This window comes from Caretta caretta, chromosome 1 (genome assembly GCF_965140235.1).
Source record: "Caretta caretta isolate rCarCar2 chromosome 1, rCarCar1.hap1, whole genome shotgun sequence".
Classification (NCBI taxonomy): domain Eukaryota; kingdom Metazoa; phylum Chordata; order Testudines; family Cheloniidae; genus Caretta; species Caretta caretta.
This window is the reverse complement of record NC_134206.1, coordinates 188,073,426-188,088,887: the sequence shown is the minus strand read 5'-3', so window position 1 is coordinate 188,088,887 and position 15,462 is coordinate 188,073,426.

Genomic DNA, 15,462 nt, shown 5'->3' with positions numbered 1-15,462 from the left:
GTTTTGCAACAGCGGCTGCAGGGGAGGGCTGGGTGTGGAGCTGCTAAGTTTGCAGTGCTAGTATCTCCTGGAGCATGTCCGCTTGGCGCTCCATAATGTTTAAGAGCCGCTCCGTGGCTTCATTTCTGGCACGCCGCGTTCCCTTTTCAGTCCCTTTTCTCGCTGTCCCGCCACTCCTTCCACTCCTGTTTTTTGGCGGCAGAGTGCATCATAACATCACGCAGAAAGTCCTCCTTAGTTCTTTGTGGCTGCTTTCTAATTCTGCGCAGCCGTTCAGCTGGCGATAACAAAGAGGGAGGCTGGGCTCCCAAGGTCATCTCTGTGAAGCCAAAAAGCAACATTTTACAGAAGCAGTATTGTTTGCAACACACAGAACACTGATTCAGTGGTTTAAAACACAGCCAGTACTCACACACCTGTCACTAACTGGCTGACCCCAGGCAAGCACACATGAGCCACAAGACCCCCCAAATGGTGAGTAGCCCCAGAGGCAGGGTAAATCAGTGTTCCTGGACTCTACTGTACACTGGGCATGTGGCTCTTGGGGAGAGCCAGCACTTTAGGGGGAGGGCCTGATAATGATTCCTGTCCCCACATTTTCCACAGGCTGTGTTCATTATGGAAGATATCTCACGGCTGAGGGTGAGCAGGGAATCAAGGGAGGGTCTTCTCTAAGACTGCAGCTTCCACCCTGGCCCTTATGCGGCTCAAATGTGTGCAGCAATGGTCCTCCCTCTAGCCCTCCGTGATGGCACAGTGGTGCGGGAAATATACCATTAATGGAGCAAGAAACAAAGCAGCTCTGCCAAAGAACCTGCAACAGCAGATTGCCCGGGATCTCCATGAGAGTTTCCTGGAGATCTCTGAGGCAGATTCCCGTGAAGTGAGAGAGTTAATCAACAGCCTGTTCTGCCACTCAGACTAGGCATGTGGTGGTACGTGCATCATACAGACACAACCCTGCTTTCTGCAACCCTTCTGCCCGCAACAACTTGCTTCAGCGATTCCCAAAACCAAATCCACTTACCAGGGGCCTCCTCTCCTGTTTGCACTTCGCCAAGATTCGACAGCTGTGACTGGCTAGCCTCCTCCAGGGTAGAAAAAAGCTCCTGACTGCATGCATCTCTGACTTCGAGTCATCCTCTGCCTCTGAGTCCCCCTCCTCCTCCTCTTCCAAGATCTCCTCCTGGCTCAGTCCACTCTCAACTGACACATGAGCCACCGAAGTATCCACAGTGGCCTTCGCAGTGGAGGTGGGGTCGCCACTGAGTATCACGTCCAGCTCTTTGTAGAATCGGCAGCTCATGGGCGGTTTGCCTCCTGAGCCTTGTGGTAGGTGTTCCACAGCTTCTTCACTTTGACCCTGCACTGCAGTGTGTCCCGGTCGTGGCCCCTTTCTGTCATGCATTGTGAAATCTGCCCACAGGTATCATAATTCCTACGGCTGGAGCGCAGCTGGGACTGGACAGCCTCCTCTCCCCAAATGCTGATGAGGTCCAGCAGCTCGGCATTGCTCCAAGCGGGGGCTCACCTGGTGCGTGGAGCAGGCATGGCCACCTGGAAAGATGTGCTGAGACCACTGCACGCGTCACCGAGCAAACAGGAAGGGGACTTTCAAAATTCCAAAGGAATGGACGGGGTGGGGATGACGGTTGGTCACCTGAGGGCAGAGCAGTAGAGTTCAAACCGATGGCCAGAGAGGCAAGAACAGGTATTGTGGGACGCCTCCCGGAGGCCAATTGCAGTGCTGTAGTTGACCAGGGTATCTACACTGGCACGGCAGTGCTGTACCCCCGGTGCAGAAAGCCGTACGCCTCTCATTGGGGTGTTGTTTTTACAGCGCTGCAGCTGCGCAGTTTCTGCGCACTAAGTGGCTTGGCAGTGTGTGCACCTTGGGAGCTACAATGTAGAAAGCTGTTTTACTGTGCAGAAACTTGCCAGTGTAGACAGAGCCTAAGTTAGGAAGAATTAAACCACAAGAGCATTTTGCTAAGGTCTCACTTTCCATACAGATTACAGAAATGTCAACTAAACAAATTCTTATCATGCCTGTTTTAGCAGCCCTCATGCACATGCGCCAACCACAGAATATTGATCCCCATTTACAGAGATCAGTGCAGGGGATCAGATTCCCACCTACGGAGAGGAGTGCAGAGGAATTTGGAAAGACTTTTTTTGGGGGGGGGGGGGGAGGGGGAGGGGAGGTCAATTGCAGGGTCTCCATCCTCCAGAGCTGGGAAGTGACACAACCCGCTGGACAGTCCTGTTTCATAACTCTGCCTCAAGGACAGGTGAAAGAAGATTTAAAAGTATTTTCTGAAAGCCAGGTTCAAGATTTAAACCTGACCATCCTCATGGTTGTGGTGATGTTAGCCACCTAGATTCCATCAAAGCATAACTATATGGCCGGATAGCATACTTATGTCTTGCCCTATTAAAGTGACTGCTTTGCATACAAACCCTCTTATTGTTTAGCAGATCCTGGAATAAAATAGATTTAAGTCATGATATTTTTACCTCTTAATTACAGTATTGATGAGCGCTAGGCTACTCTGTGACTCAGAGTATGTCTACACTGCAATGTAAGCCCAGGATTTGAACTTAAGATCAAACCTAATACTACTTCCATCCAGACAATCTGACCCAGGGTCCCAGGACCCCACAGAGGTGGAGGGTCCAAGCCTGAGTAAAGCCAGGACCAGGGTTCGAACCCTATTGCTTTGCAGTGTAGATGCAGCCCCACTGGACTCGTGTTCTGGGAGACCACCAAAAGTATGTCACAATCCTACAGGCCAACTTTTTTTGTCTTGCTAAGACAGTCAGATTTTCCCACACTGCACCATGAACAAAGGGCTAGAGCAGGAGGGTGTTAGGAAATCTGCGATATGATTGGTTGGACTCAGGTCTGCGTACAGCAGTGTGGACGCTGGAACCTCAAGTTCAGGCCCAGGTTAGAAAATTCTTAACCTGGGGTTGACAATCAATGTAGATGCTCAAGCCCTGTGTTCTGTAACTCAAGGTCTGCTGAATCGAGTTCCACTAACCCTAGGTTTACATTGCAATGTAGACATATCCTCAGCTCCCATCCAGCAAAAAGCTCTCAGAATGGGTGCTCGAATTGCCATGGGCTGGTCCCAAATCTTGCAACTCACTGGATAGTTAAAGAATCAGCCCCGGTTTGTTTTGTGACTTGATTTGAGTTTTCAGGTCATGGCACTGTCAGCATGTGATAATACTTTCACTGATGCAGTGGGAAGACGCAGGACCAGATCCTGGGCAGTGCCTGGCAAACACAGGGCCGGCTCTAGGATTTTTGCCGCCCCAAGCAAAAAAAAAACACCACCCGGAATGCCGCCCCTGGAATTGTGCTGCCCCCTTGGTTTGCTGGTGCCTAGAGCCGGTCCTGGGCAAACAGCTGACCCAGGAACAAGGATGTGCAAAGCATCAGCCCCAACCTGCACTGTACGTTCTTTGGGCAAAGTAGAGGATCTGGCTTACATGATTATTTGATCCTGGTACAAATACAAATAAATAGCAGCCATACTGTTTCACTGTCACTTCAGATGGCAACATACTTACAGGTATTAGTAACTTAAACTCTAGATATAATAATACTTAGTTCTTTTATAGTGGTTTTTATCAATAGATCTCAAAGCAAATTCCAAAGAGGAAAGTATCATTCACAACAAATACACTTCAGTTGAATAACACACACAAACCATAGCCATACACTAACAACTGTAAATGCAGAGGGGATTGGTGCCATGTGCAAAATGCATTGGTGGTCTCTAGTCACTAGGTAGTCAACAGTGTGACAAGGTCTGGGGTATTAACTGGTTCCTGATGAATAAAAGATTAACTCCAGCTCTGCTTCCCCCTTCCTTTGCACAGGTGGTATGGGGGAAGTGGTAAAACAGAGGTTGCTTGGAAATCAAGGAGGAGAAAGCCCATAGGAAGGTATGTCTCCACCCAGCCGAGGGAATAGGACTGGGTTGCAGCACGTTTTCTGATTATTTTAATATATTTTAGTTTTTTCATGCAAATACTGCTTCTATCCTTCCAGAGTAAATATAGGGGGAAGAGACTCTACTAACTAAAACTGGCTATTGGCTGGTGAATCATTCCATTAGCTCATACCTCCATATCACAACAAACCACTAATGGTACAACTGGAAGCCTCAGCAAAGAGACTAAGAATTGAACAGGATGTTGAGACTCAACTCCCCTCTTACTCCTAAATGGTCCCTTAAATTGGCACATGCTTGCAATTTAAGTTGGTCCCTTAAGTTACCATTGATGGAGGAATGTAGGGGGGCACTTTGTCTGTTCTTGCTGTACCCATTCTGGTGATAGCAAGAGGACTTGATCCTCCATGGATTTCAATGTGACATCTTTCACCTGGGTTTGTTGCTGAGAAGTCTGTCCAATAATAGGCCTTCAAAAACCACACTTCTCACCCGAATATAACAATTGCTTCATCTCACTGAGGCTCTATTTCAGCGTTATTCTTTCTGGTTTGAGGGGGATGTGTATTGCAAGAGGGTGTTTTTCTTCTTCACAAAACAGGGAGCGGAAGTTGCCAGCTGAGGTCTATGAAAAAGGAAACGGTTAGGCAAAGATAGTATCACTTCAGCCGTCTTTTCAAAGTGAAGATAGCTGCAACTGCCCAGTATCAAGTCTACTTTGTTTGCCTTCTGTAGTTATCCCTGCAACAAACTATCACTCCACAAGGCAAATACTGGCCCTTCTCTGGTTTTCCTACAAACAGGATTCCCAAACAGCAGTTTAAATGCAAATACTGTGAGCACAGTCCAGCATCTTCAGTATAACAAAGAGAGGGTTTTGTTTTTGAAGAAGCAGAATGTGAACATGTAGAATCCTGGTGGACATTGATGTTTCAAGACTGGAAAATGTGAAGTATGCTCTTGTTCTAGAATCCCTTGTATAAATGGAGATTTCTGGATTGAAAACCACTAGAAAATCTGAGCCAAACCAGCCACACTCGTTAATTCTGTAAAGTCTTCTGGCAGAAAGTTTGGGAAGGGCAATTATAGGCTGTAGGGTAGGGGAAGGCAAGGGGAATTGTGTGCCCTTACATACTGCATGTGTGAAGAGGCCGACAAGTGAAAGATATCCTTGTGTGTACCTATCTGCCACATTGTGTATCTATTTAGTTATGGATCTTCTCAGGGTACAGTAGTGTTTCCGGGTCTGTCTGATGTGTTTGTATATAGAAAGGAGCATGTGAATCTTTCTGTTTCTGTTCTGTTCAGCAGAAAAAAATCTAGCTGTCGCAAGTGTCATGAAATCAGACTCTGGTGAAGAGGGGTTAGAAAATAATTTTGTTGTGGTCCATTTGGGCTTTGTAGCTTCCCAGCTGATCAATACTGCAGTGGGAGAAGGTCAGTCCAGAAAGCTCACTTAGGGCCTAATTACTGCTGTTCCTGTAGGAGTGCACAAAATGTAGGGGAAAGGGCGCAAGGAGCTCCTTCCTTCCCTCCCAGGACACCCATGGAGGAGGCAGCATAATTAGCCTAGCTGGGCTCAGGAACACTTTGCACAGTGTTTGCTGGCCTCCTGGGATTTTGGTTATTAACCCTTGAGAGGAGCTCATATACTGTGATGATGGGTACCATTATAAGAACCTGGATAGATAGACGATATGCAGGGATATGACAATTCTATATTCAGAGACTACCTAAGAAGGAAAGCGATTACATTTTGAGTTTATCTGTGAGACCCTGTGACTTAGCTGTGTATGTTGGTGCAGCTTATTTCATTTGGGTGTGTCTGTGAGGGCAGTTAGTCTGGGAGTATATGTTTGTGAGAGTGGTGAATTATTGTGGGGGTTAGGGGTGTCTGTGTGATGAATTTAGGAAGCTGTTTGTTTAGGATTTGTAGAAGCATTCAGTTCAGGATTGTGTTTTTGTATTTGGCTGGCTATACACACCACTTGTCAGCAAAGTAGAAGTTGTGGCCAAGTTTCCTTCTGAATCTCTCCTGTTCCAACCCGAATGTTTAAGTCTCAGCAGAAGAAAAGGCGATAGTGCAGTCATGGAAGAGACTGCTTTTCATAGCTTAATCAACTCTAAAAGCCAACATCCTGTTTGTATGTAGGGGCTGTGTACATCAGCGCCTGTAACCCTTTTGTGACAATGGCAAGTTGACAGGAAGCAAATGTGAACAGCCTTTTTATATGGGACCCTTGCTTTTTTAACTTTGTGTCCTGCTAACTGTGTCCCGAAATCTCTCTCCCCACTCATCCCTCCAAACCCTTTCCCATCCCTCACCAGTAAACTAACAGTGCAAGCTCCAAACCTCACCCTCCTCTTCAGGGACTTATCTGCAGGAAATGAAGTCAGCTGGAACGCTTTGTACTATTGACATTTTTGCTCTATTTCTGCAGCTGCACTTAAGCACATTTGAGCACACACAAACCCAGCACTAACTTATTGCTCAGGATATCCAGGACCTGCTGGAATTGATGGGAGAGGGGGCAATTGAGGCCCTGTCACCACTGAAGCTCAAACCAAATTAAGGATGTTTAAATTTGAGCTCAACATGATTCCAGCTAAGCTGATTCCTAACACATTCTGACTGGCCCAAGAGCGCAGGACTTTATTGAGTTTGTAGCCATATACAAAATAGCTAACAGATGGATCCTAACCCTGTGAGTGATTCAAACCTTCCTGTGAGCTGGGCTGTAATATGATTGTCAGGCAGTATCTACTAACATGGTGGTTCTGCTATGCAGAGGCCAGCACTGTGTAACCAGATTAGTCAGTCTTCCTTCCTAACTCTCAAGTTCTTCTGTGAAGAAGAGTATCCCCAGAATATACTAGGAACATAGGAATTGCCCTACTGACAATACTTGATAGGGAGTATTTCACCATATGAAAATAAATCCACAGTTGTCTGCTTTGGTTTTAGAAACAGTATTACATTGAAAGATGTCTTTTCCAACAGCATTGCACTCTCTGACACCAGGCAAAGCCTCAGTATTCAGTGGGAAAGAGTGACATTGTGACACTTCCCAGAGGTACCCAGGGCTGTGAGGCACCTCACTAATACCTGCCCATAGTGCGAGGAAGCCTTGTCTGTGTCTGCCAGGGGTCAGGTCCCTAACTCCATCAGCGACAGACAACACAAGCACTCCCTTTTCAGCCCAGGTGGGCTCCACTGTTCTTCATGAATGCTAGCAATAGGCACACTCCGTCCATTGAGCATTGCCCTGCAGTGTCCAGCCCCTTATCCACTGGAGGGGTGGACAACCTGAGCCTGAGAAGGAGCCAGAATTTACCAATGTACATTGCCAAAAAGCCACAGTAATATGTCAGCAGCTCCCTACCCCGCTCCCAATGCCTCCCACCCACTGGCAGCCCTGCCAATCAATGCCTCGCCCTCCCTCCCCAGTTAGCTGTTTCGTGGTGTTCAGGAGGCATGGGGGGGGGGGGAGGGAGGAGCGAGGGCATAGCAGGCTCAGGGGAGGGGGCGGGAAGAGGTGGAGTGGGGGCAGGGCCAGTGGCAGAGCTAGGGGTTAAGCAGTGAGCACCCCCCGACACATTGGAAAGTTGGCGCCTGTAGCTCCAGCCCCGGAGTCGGTGCCTGTACAAGGAGCCTCATATTAACTTCTGAAGAGCCGCATGTGGTTCCAGAGCCACAGGTTGGCCACCCCTGCTGACTGGACACTCAGGCCGTGTCTACACTACCCGCCAGATTGGCGGGTAGTGATCGATCTATCAGGGATCGATTTATCACGTTGAGTGTAGACGCGATAAATCGATCCCCGATTGCTCTGCTGTCGACTCCGGAACTCCACCACGGTGAGAGGTGGAAGCGGAGTCGACGGGGGAGCAGCGGCCGTCGATCCCGCGCTGCGAGGATGTGAAGTAAATGATTCTAAGTCGATCTAAGGTACGTCGACTTCAGCTACGCTATTCTCGTAGCTGAAGTTGTGTATCTGAGATCGATTCCCCTCCCACCAGTGTAGACTAGGCCTCAGAATTATCAGATCCTCTGTTCCCAAAGGAACAGTACACACAGCTTACCAGTTACACCTTAGAACACAACTCTGCTGAACACACAGCCCTTAGATTTTATAGAGAAAGCAAGTATAAGTTTATTTAACAAAGAACAGAGATTCAAATGATAGCAAACAAGTATTGGAAACAAAGGGTTACATATAAAATACATTAATAACACGCATTCTAGAGCCTCAACTCCGCTAACAAGGTGTCCTCTTGTCTGATAAGGTACTGCTTACCCCAATGTCCTTCTCACAGCGTTTTCCAACGAGTAGCTGAGATCCTCTTTTCAGGAGAACAAGCCCCACTGGCAGCTTGTCTTCTCCCAATGAAGGAAGCCAGGGTATCTTTCTGCATCCCTAGGTATACTAGACCAGTCCTTTGTTCTTCACCTCTAAAACAGAGTCCCGTCTCCCTGCTGTTTACCTCTTTTTTTCCTTTCTGAAGTCTCAGCAATCTCTTCATTAGCATTTGACTCAGTGTGCTAATAGACTTCTATTGTAAGACCGACCAAACGCCATGGTCACCTAGGGGTACAAATGTTTCTCACCTCCTGTCTGGTGGAATCTGTCTCAAGGTATGCTATCTCTGGGTGACCCACCTTTAACTACATGGCCTTAAGACCATAGTATCTAATATATATACATATCTCCTTACATAGTATCCACACATACATTTTGCAAAAATTATGATGACCAATGTGGCACAAGCTTTCAGGAGAAACCTTACATGACAGTCTTTAGTGAACTAGTATGTGAATACTAGACCCAGGGATTCTTGTAACTTTTATGCATCCCTGTACCCTCTGCCAGTTGGCATTAGGAGGTCCTTGGATCACAGAAACACCGAACTGCCATTACTGTCTCTTACAGCACCTAAATTTCTTGGGAGATCTCCCATTTCAGAACTGATCCAGCTATGTCCATGTAGCATGAGAGAACAAAGAGAATGGGAGCACAAAGTGGTTAGGTTGCAAGCATGTGCCATACTGTACAAATACAGTCACTGGACAAGCTCACCACCAGCACAAAACTCATCCTGTCACTGGCCATGGCAAAACTTTTCCAAATAGAATAAATCACCAGTTTAATATACAGCAAGCCTTAATTTAGATATCATTTAAAAAAATACAGTCAGAGCCCAGGAGCTGGGCTAATCTCTATATATTGGTACCAGATGTCAGCATGTCTCTGAATTTGGTGCTGTCAGGTCCAATTCCCAGTGGACAAACACCAACATCATAGAAACTGCAATCACAACTGGCCTCTTTTTCGGCTGTTTCAACAGAGAGGCCAAGAACTGATTGGATCTTGGAGACTGAACCACATGCTCAGTCCCCTGAGGTGGTCCCTTCTCCAGGAGAGGGCTTGGGGCACATGAGTACGGAACTGTGAGGAAGAAGTTTGTAATGTCATTGCCCGTGCTATGACTCTTGAACGGATAAAGATGACTTCAGGCTCTCTGACTGTCAAGCTGGCACTTTTAACCAGCACTAAATTCACTTTAAAAAATGTTTAAAAAGCACGTCACTGGAAGCTGTGTAAGTTAAATACACATAGTTTGAACTGGGACCTTTTCCTGAAAAATAAATACAGGCTTATAGTTCTAACATGCAACATTTTTATGTTGCAATGTTTAGGGTAAGTTTTATGCAATTTCCTAATTGTAACAGAACAGGAATTGGCTGATCTGTTGGGGCTGTTACCTGACAAACATTTTTAGTAACAAATTTGCATGGAGGCTCTCACGTGGCTTTGAGTGGCTGGTACTTCAAACCTTGAATACTTTAGCTTTCTGACAGAACTCTATCAGAGGTCAATGTTTTCTGTGGTACACAGCGGAAAAGTGACTTTAATCTCTCTGTTTGTCACTTGAATGCACAGAGCTGGCTCAGCTCACAGACTGACCAGTATCAAGCAGAGATTGCATAACCCTCAACAAGAGTTAGCCAGACAAAGAAAGGGTCCTGTTCATGGAGAGACTATATGATCTAGACAGGAAGCTTGGCCCAGCTCACAGCTAGCCTGTGGTATCTGAAGAGAATATTAGTCTAGCCTACAGAAAGACTAAGAGCTGGCTCAGTGCAAAGATGGGCTGTGTTATCTGCAGAGAGGGCTGGTTGTTCCCACAGACAGACCAGGTAGGATGGACAGAAATCTTGCCCGGCTTATAGCTAGACCGGGGTGGCCAACCTGTGGCTCCGGAGCCACATACGGCTCTTCAGAAGTTAATATGTGGCTCCTTGTACAGGCACCGACTCCAGGTGTGCCAGGGGGTGCTCACTGCTCAGCCCCAGCTCTGCCACAGGCCCTGCCCCCACTCCATCCCTTCCTGCCCCCTGCCCTTCGCCTGCCATGTCCTCACTCCTCCCCCCCAGAGCCTCCTGCATGCCACGAAACAGCTGATGAGGAGGTGCAGGGAGGGAGAGGGCGGCTCTGATCGGTGGGGCTGCCAGTGGGTGGGAGGCACTGGGAGCGGGGTGGTGGTGGGGGCGGGGAGTGAAGGGGAGCTAATGCAGGGCTGCTGACATATTACTGTGGCTCTTTGGCAATGTACATTGGTAAATTCTGGTTCCTTCTTAGGCTGGCCACCCCTGAGCTAGACTATGCTATCCAGGGATAGACAAGGCCCAAGCCCAGCCCCTGGAATGAAACCAAGACTAATTCACAAACAATGTTATCTGGACAGAGGGATGGCCCAGCCCCCAGGGGAGTAGATTATCTGGACAGAGGGCTGGACCAGCCCATGGAAAGACTGTACTGCATATTTGTTATTTTTACAAAGGGGGTAAGAATGTGAGTTAAAAACAGAACTAGTAGCTGGCAGTGTTCCCTCAACCTCATTATGCAAGGGCTTTGGAACCCTAAGCTCCTTGTGGAGCAAGAAGAAGAGCCCTTCTCCTTTCTCTAAGAAATATTTGAGGAAGAGAGAGAAGCCCAGATTTATTTCAGATGAGCTGTTGATCTGAACTGGCTGGGGTTAGGGGTGCTAATGACGCATCAACTGGCACTGCAGCCTCCTCTTCCTGATGTTGGGACTATTGCCATTGCTTTGTGACACTTTCAGCAAACAAGCCGTCAGTAGAATCATAGAATCATAGAACATAGAATATCAGGGTTGGAAGGGACCCCAGAAGGTCATCTAGTCCAACCCCCTGCTCGAAGCAGGACCAATTCCCAGTTAAATCATCCCAGCCAGGGCTTTGTCAAGCCTGACCTTAAAAACCTCTAAGGAAGGAGATTCTACCACCTCCCTAGGTAACGCATTCCAGTGTTTCACCACCCTCTTAGTGAAAAAGTTTTTCCTAATATCCAATCTAAACCTCCCCCACTGCAACTTGACTCACACAGTAATTGTCCTTGCCCACCGAGTGCCCAAAGTGACTGCTCATTAAGTGTCTGCCCCTAAGGCCAAAGTTCAGGATATTTTGCCAGCATTCTTTTCAGTCCAATATACCTTATCCAGTACAGTACACTCAGAAAGCACTGTGCAAGTATGAACCCCATTGAGTCCAAACTGGTACATTCTGGAAGCACTGTTCAGCCTGGTAAATCCTGTTCAGTTCAGTACGTCCAGCAAGTAATGTTCAGCCTGGTACACTCTGTTCAATTGGTATACTGTATCCAGCAGTCTCTCATTCATCTAGTACATCCAGGGAACCATTCTACAGGCTCAATCCATTTAATTAACTTCTGCAATTCAAACTACCAAAGCTGAAAGAATAGCACCCTCTTGTGACTAATGGGGGGAAGCAGAATGAACATTTCAAGTTTAAAGTAAGATAAACATTCAAAGAAACCTCTAGACCAGAGTTGGGCAAACTATGGCCCACGGGACCATCCTGCCTGACCCCTGAGCTCCTGGCCAACGAGGCTCGCCCATGGCCCCTCCCCCGCTGTCCCTCCTCCCCCTCAGCCTCAGTGTGCCACGCCGCCAGCACCATGGCCCGCTGCTCCTGCTGGGCAGCGTGGGCGGTGTGGTTGACTCCGGCCAGGTGGCGAGCTCCTGCTGTTCTGAGCTGCATGGTAAGGGGGTGGGTGGAGAAGGTTGGATAAGGGGCAGGGGGTCCCGGGGACCAGTCAGGGGCCAGGGAGCAGGGGGCGGTTGGATGGGGCGGAGGTTCGGGGGGGGCAGTCAGGGGACAGGGAATAGGGGGCGTTGGATAGGTGTGGGAGTCCTGGGAAGGGGGCTATAAGGGTGTGGGGGTGTGGATAGGGGTCAGGGCAGTCAGGGGACAAGGAGCGGGGGGGGAGTTGGATAGGGAGTGTGGTCCGGGGGGAAGTTAGGGATGGGGGTGTGGATAGGGGTCAGGACTGTCAGGGGACAGGGAGCAGGGGGAGTTGGATAGGGGGTGCTGTCCCAGGGGGCGGTTAGGGGCGGGGGTCCCAGGAGGGGGCAGTCAGGGGACAAGGAGCAGCGGGGATTGGATGGGTCAGGGGCTCTGACAGGGGCAGTCAGGGGCCGGGAAGTGAGAGAGGGTGGATAGGGGGCAGGGGCCAGTCTGGGGAGGCACAGCCTTCCCTACCCAGCCCTCCATACAGTTTCACAACACCGACGTGGCCTTCGGGCCAAAAAGTTTGCCCACTCCTGCTGTAGACATTTGTTGAAATTGTCATGTCAGGAGGATGCTCCAACTCCGCCTTTTCCATTTATTCCCCCTTTGTAAAGAATGATATAATTAACAACAGCTGCAGATTTTTATTGCACCAGTTTCAGGATTTATAACGGCATCGGTAGCTTGTGAGAGCAATAGAATCCAACAGGGTAAGATGGCTGGGCACAAAAAAATCCCTAGAAGTGTGTGTGAAATACATAATATACTTTACACACTTCTACTCCTGGGATAGTAGTGAAAGGTTCTTTTAAAAATACTGCTGTAGACGGTTTTCAATGGCACTTATTGCCAGAGTGGCTGAGCACTTTTGTAACCAAACACCATGATTAATGGGAAGTTGGCAATTGTCACTTTTTGACAATACACTTTTGGTCTAATAATTGAAGTAATAAAACATAGTCTCCTTGTTCTCCTCCTTGTATCTCCATTGTTCACCTTTTCCCTTCCTTTGCCCCATTTGTTCCATCTACTGTATTTTAGTTTTTTTTCTTCTGTCTTCTTCAGCTGTCTGGTTTCCCTCAATCTAATTTTTCTATAATACAGTAACTCCTCACTTAAAGTCATCCCTGTTAACATTGTTTCGTTGTTACATTGCCGATCAATTAGGGAATATCTCATTTGAAGTTGTGCAATGCTCCCTTATAACATCGTTTGGTAGCCACCTGCTTTGTCCACTGCTTGCAGAAAGAGCAGCCAGTTGGAGCTAGTGGGGGGGGGGGGGCTTGGAACCAGGATGGACCAGCAGTCTCCCTATCGGCTCCCTGCTCCCCTAAGTTCCCTGTGCAGCAGCCACCCAGCAGGCTATCAGTTGCCGGGAAGTTCAGCTGTCCCTCCCCCCACTGCCATGTGCTGCTCCTGCCCTCTGTCTTGGAGCTGCTCCCAGGAGCCTCCTCCTTGCTGTGCAGGGGTGGGGGGGAAGAGGGGTGCTAATGTCAGGTGTCCCCCATCCCCCACTCCTTTACCCCATTAGGCTATCTGCACAGAGCGGGGGGGGGGAACATGACAGGGCTCAGGACGGAGGGAGCTTGCTGGCAGCAGCTGCTGTCTCAACTAGCTGATCTACTTAAAAAGGCAGTGTACTTAGAGTATGGTCAGCGTACTTAAAGGGGCAATGCACATCTCTCTCTCTCTCTGTCTCTCACACAAGGTGTGTCTCTGTCTCTCTCTGCCATGCTTTCTCCCCTCCCTCCATTCGTGCTGCCTTGTAGAGTGAGAGGCAACATTAACAAGTGTTAACCCTTGAGGGCTCAGCCGAGTGCTAGTTCATCATTTAGCAGTAAGGCATTCCCTGGGAAATATTCCACCGTCTTCCAGCCTCTGACTTCACCACCTCAACCAAGCTTAACAATCATCATTGCTGTGTACAGTATTAAATTGTTTAAAACTTATTCTGTATATATATATATAGTCTTTTGTCTGGCGAAATAAATTTCCGTGGAACCTAACCCCCCCTATTTACCTTAATTCTTATGGGGAAATTGGATTCGCTTAACATCATTTCATTTAAAGTAGCATTTTCCAGGAACATAACTACAATGGTAAGCGAGGAGTTACTGTATTTAATTGCTAACTCCCTCTTTCCTTCTTTCACTTCCATTCCTCTCTTTCCCCTCCCTCTCTTTTTTCCCCTGTGGTGTTCTTTCCTTGTTCCACTGGTCTCCATTACTCCCTATCATTTTTTTCCTGTCCCAGTCACTCTCTCCCCTGCTCACTAACATTGTCTCCTGTTGTGAGCATCATTTATGGTGGAAAGGCTTTCTCAAAGCAGGTTATGCAATGTTTCCTAAAAATGGTCCGATTCTGGATTCACTTGATCTTCTCTAGAAGTTTTCTCTGTAGCCAGATCCCGTCGACTGAGAATGCTCTGTTCCCAGCTCTCACCTGCTTCATTCAAGGTTTTGTGATCTGCATTGTTGTAAAAGAGTGCAGCTGTCACAGTAGTTCACAGAGCAAATTCAGTCTTTTATATAGCTGGGGTTTGTATTATTAATTGATGTATTAAATGCCAACTGGGACTTGAACAGAGAAGTGAGAGGAAGGAAGTTTTGATGGAAATGCTGCTTAGAACACTGCTCTGTACTCAGATTACTCTGCCTATCTGTTCCAATGGTATGTTTGTACTGCAATTACAAGGTGTGAGTGCAGCTCAGCTAGACAAACCTCAGCTAGCTTTAATCTAGCTAGCTCAGGTCCCAAAGCAGTGAAGCCAAGAAACCTGGATAATCACCCAGGGGGCTAGCACATGCTGAAGCATGCACTGCTGCAGCTCCACTAGCTAGATTAATGCTAGCTTTGGTATGTCTAATCAAGCTGCAATCACCTTTTGACTGCAATATAGATATAACTAGAGTAGGAAGGTAGACTTCTCTCCAGTCTTTCAGCAAAAGTCAGGGAAAACAAGACTTAGCATTCCTGATACGTATTGGTGATTTTTTAAAAAGGGTCCAGAGGTGATGCGCAATTAGAGGCCAGTAAGCCTAAATTCACTACCACATAAATTGGTTGAAACTATAATAAAGAACAGAATTATCAGACACATAAATGAACATGATATGTTGGGGAAGAGTCAATATGGCTTTTCTAAAGGGAAATTATACCTCACCAATCTGTTAGAATTCTTTGAGTGGGTCAACAAACATGTGGACAAGTGTATAGAGTGTGGACTTTCAGAAAGCTGTTGACAAGGTCCCTCACCAAAGGCTCTTCAGCAAAATAGGCTGTCATGGGATAAGAGGAAAGGCTCTCTCACTGATCACTAATTGGTTAAAAGATAGGAAAGAAAGAAGAGGAATAAATGGTCAGTTTTCACAGTGGAGAGAGGTA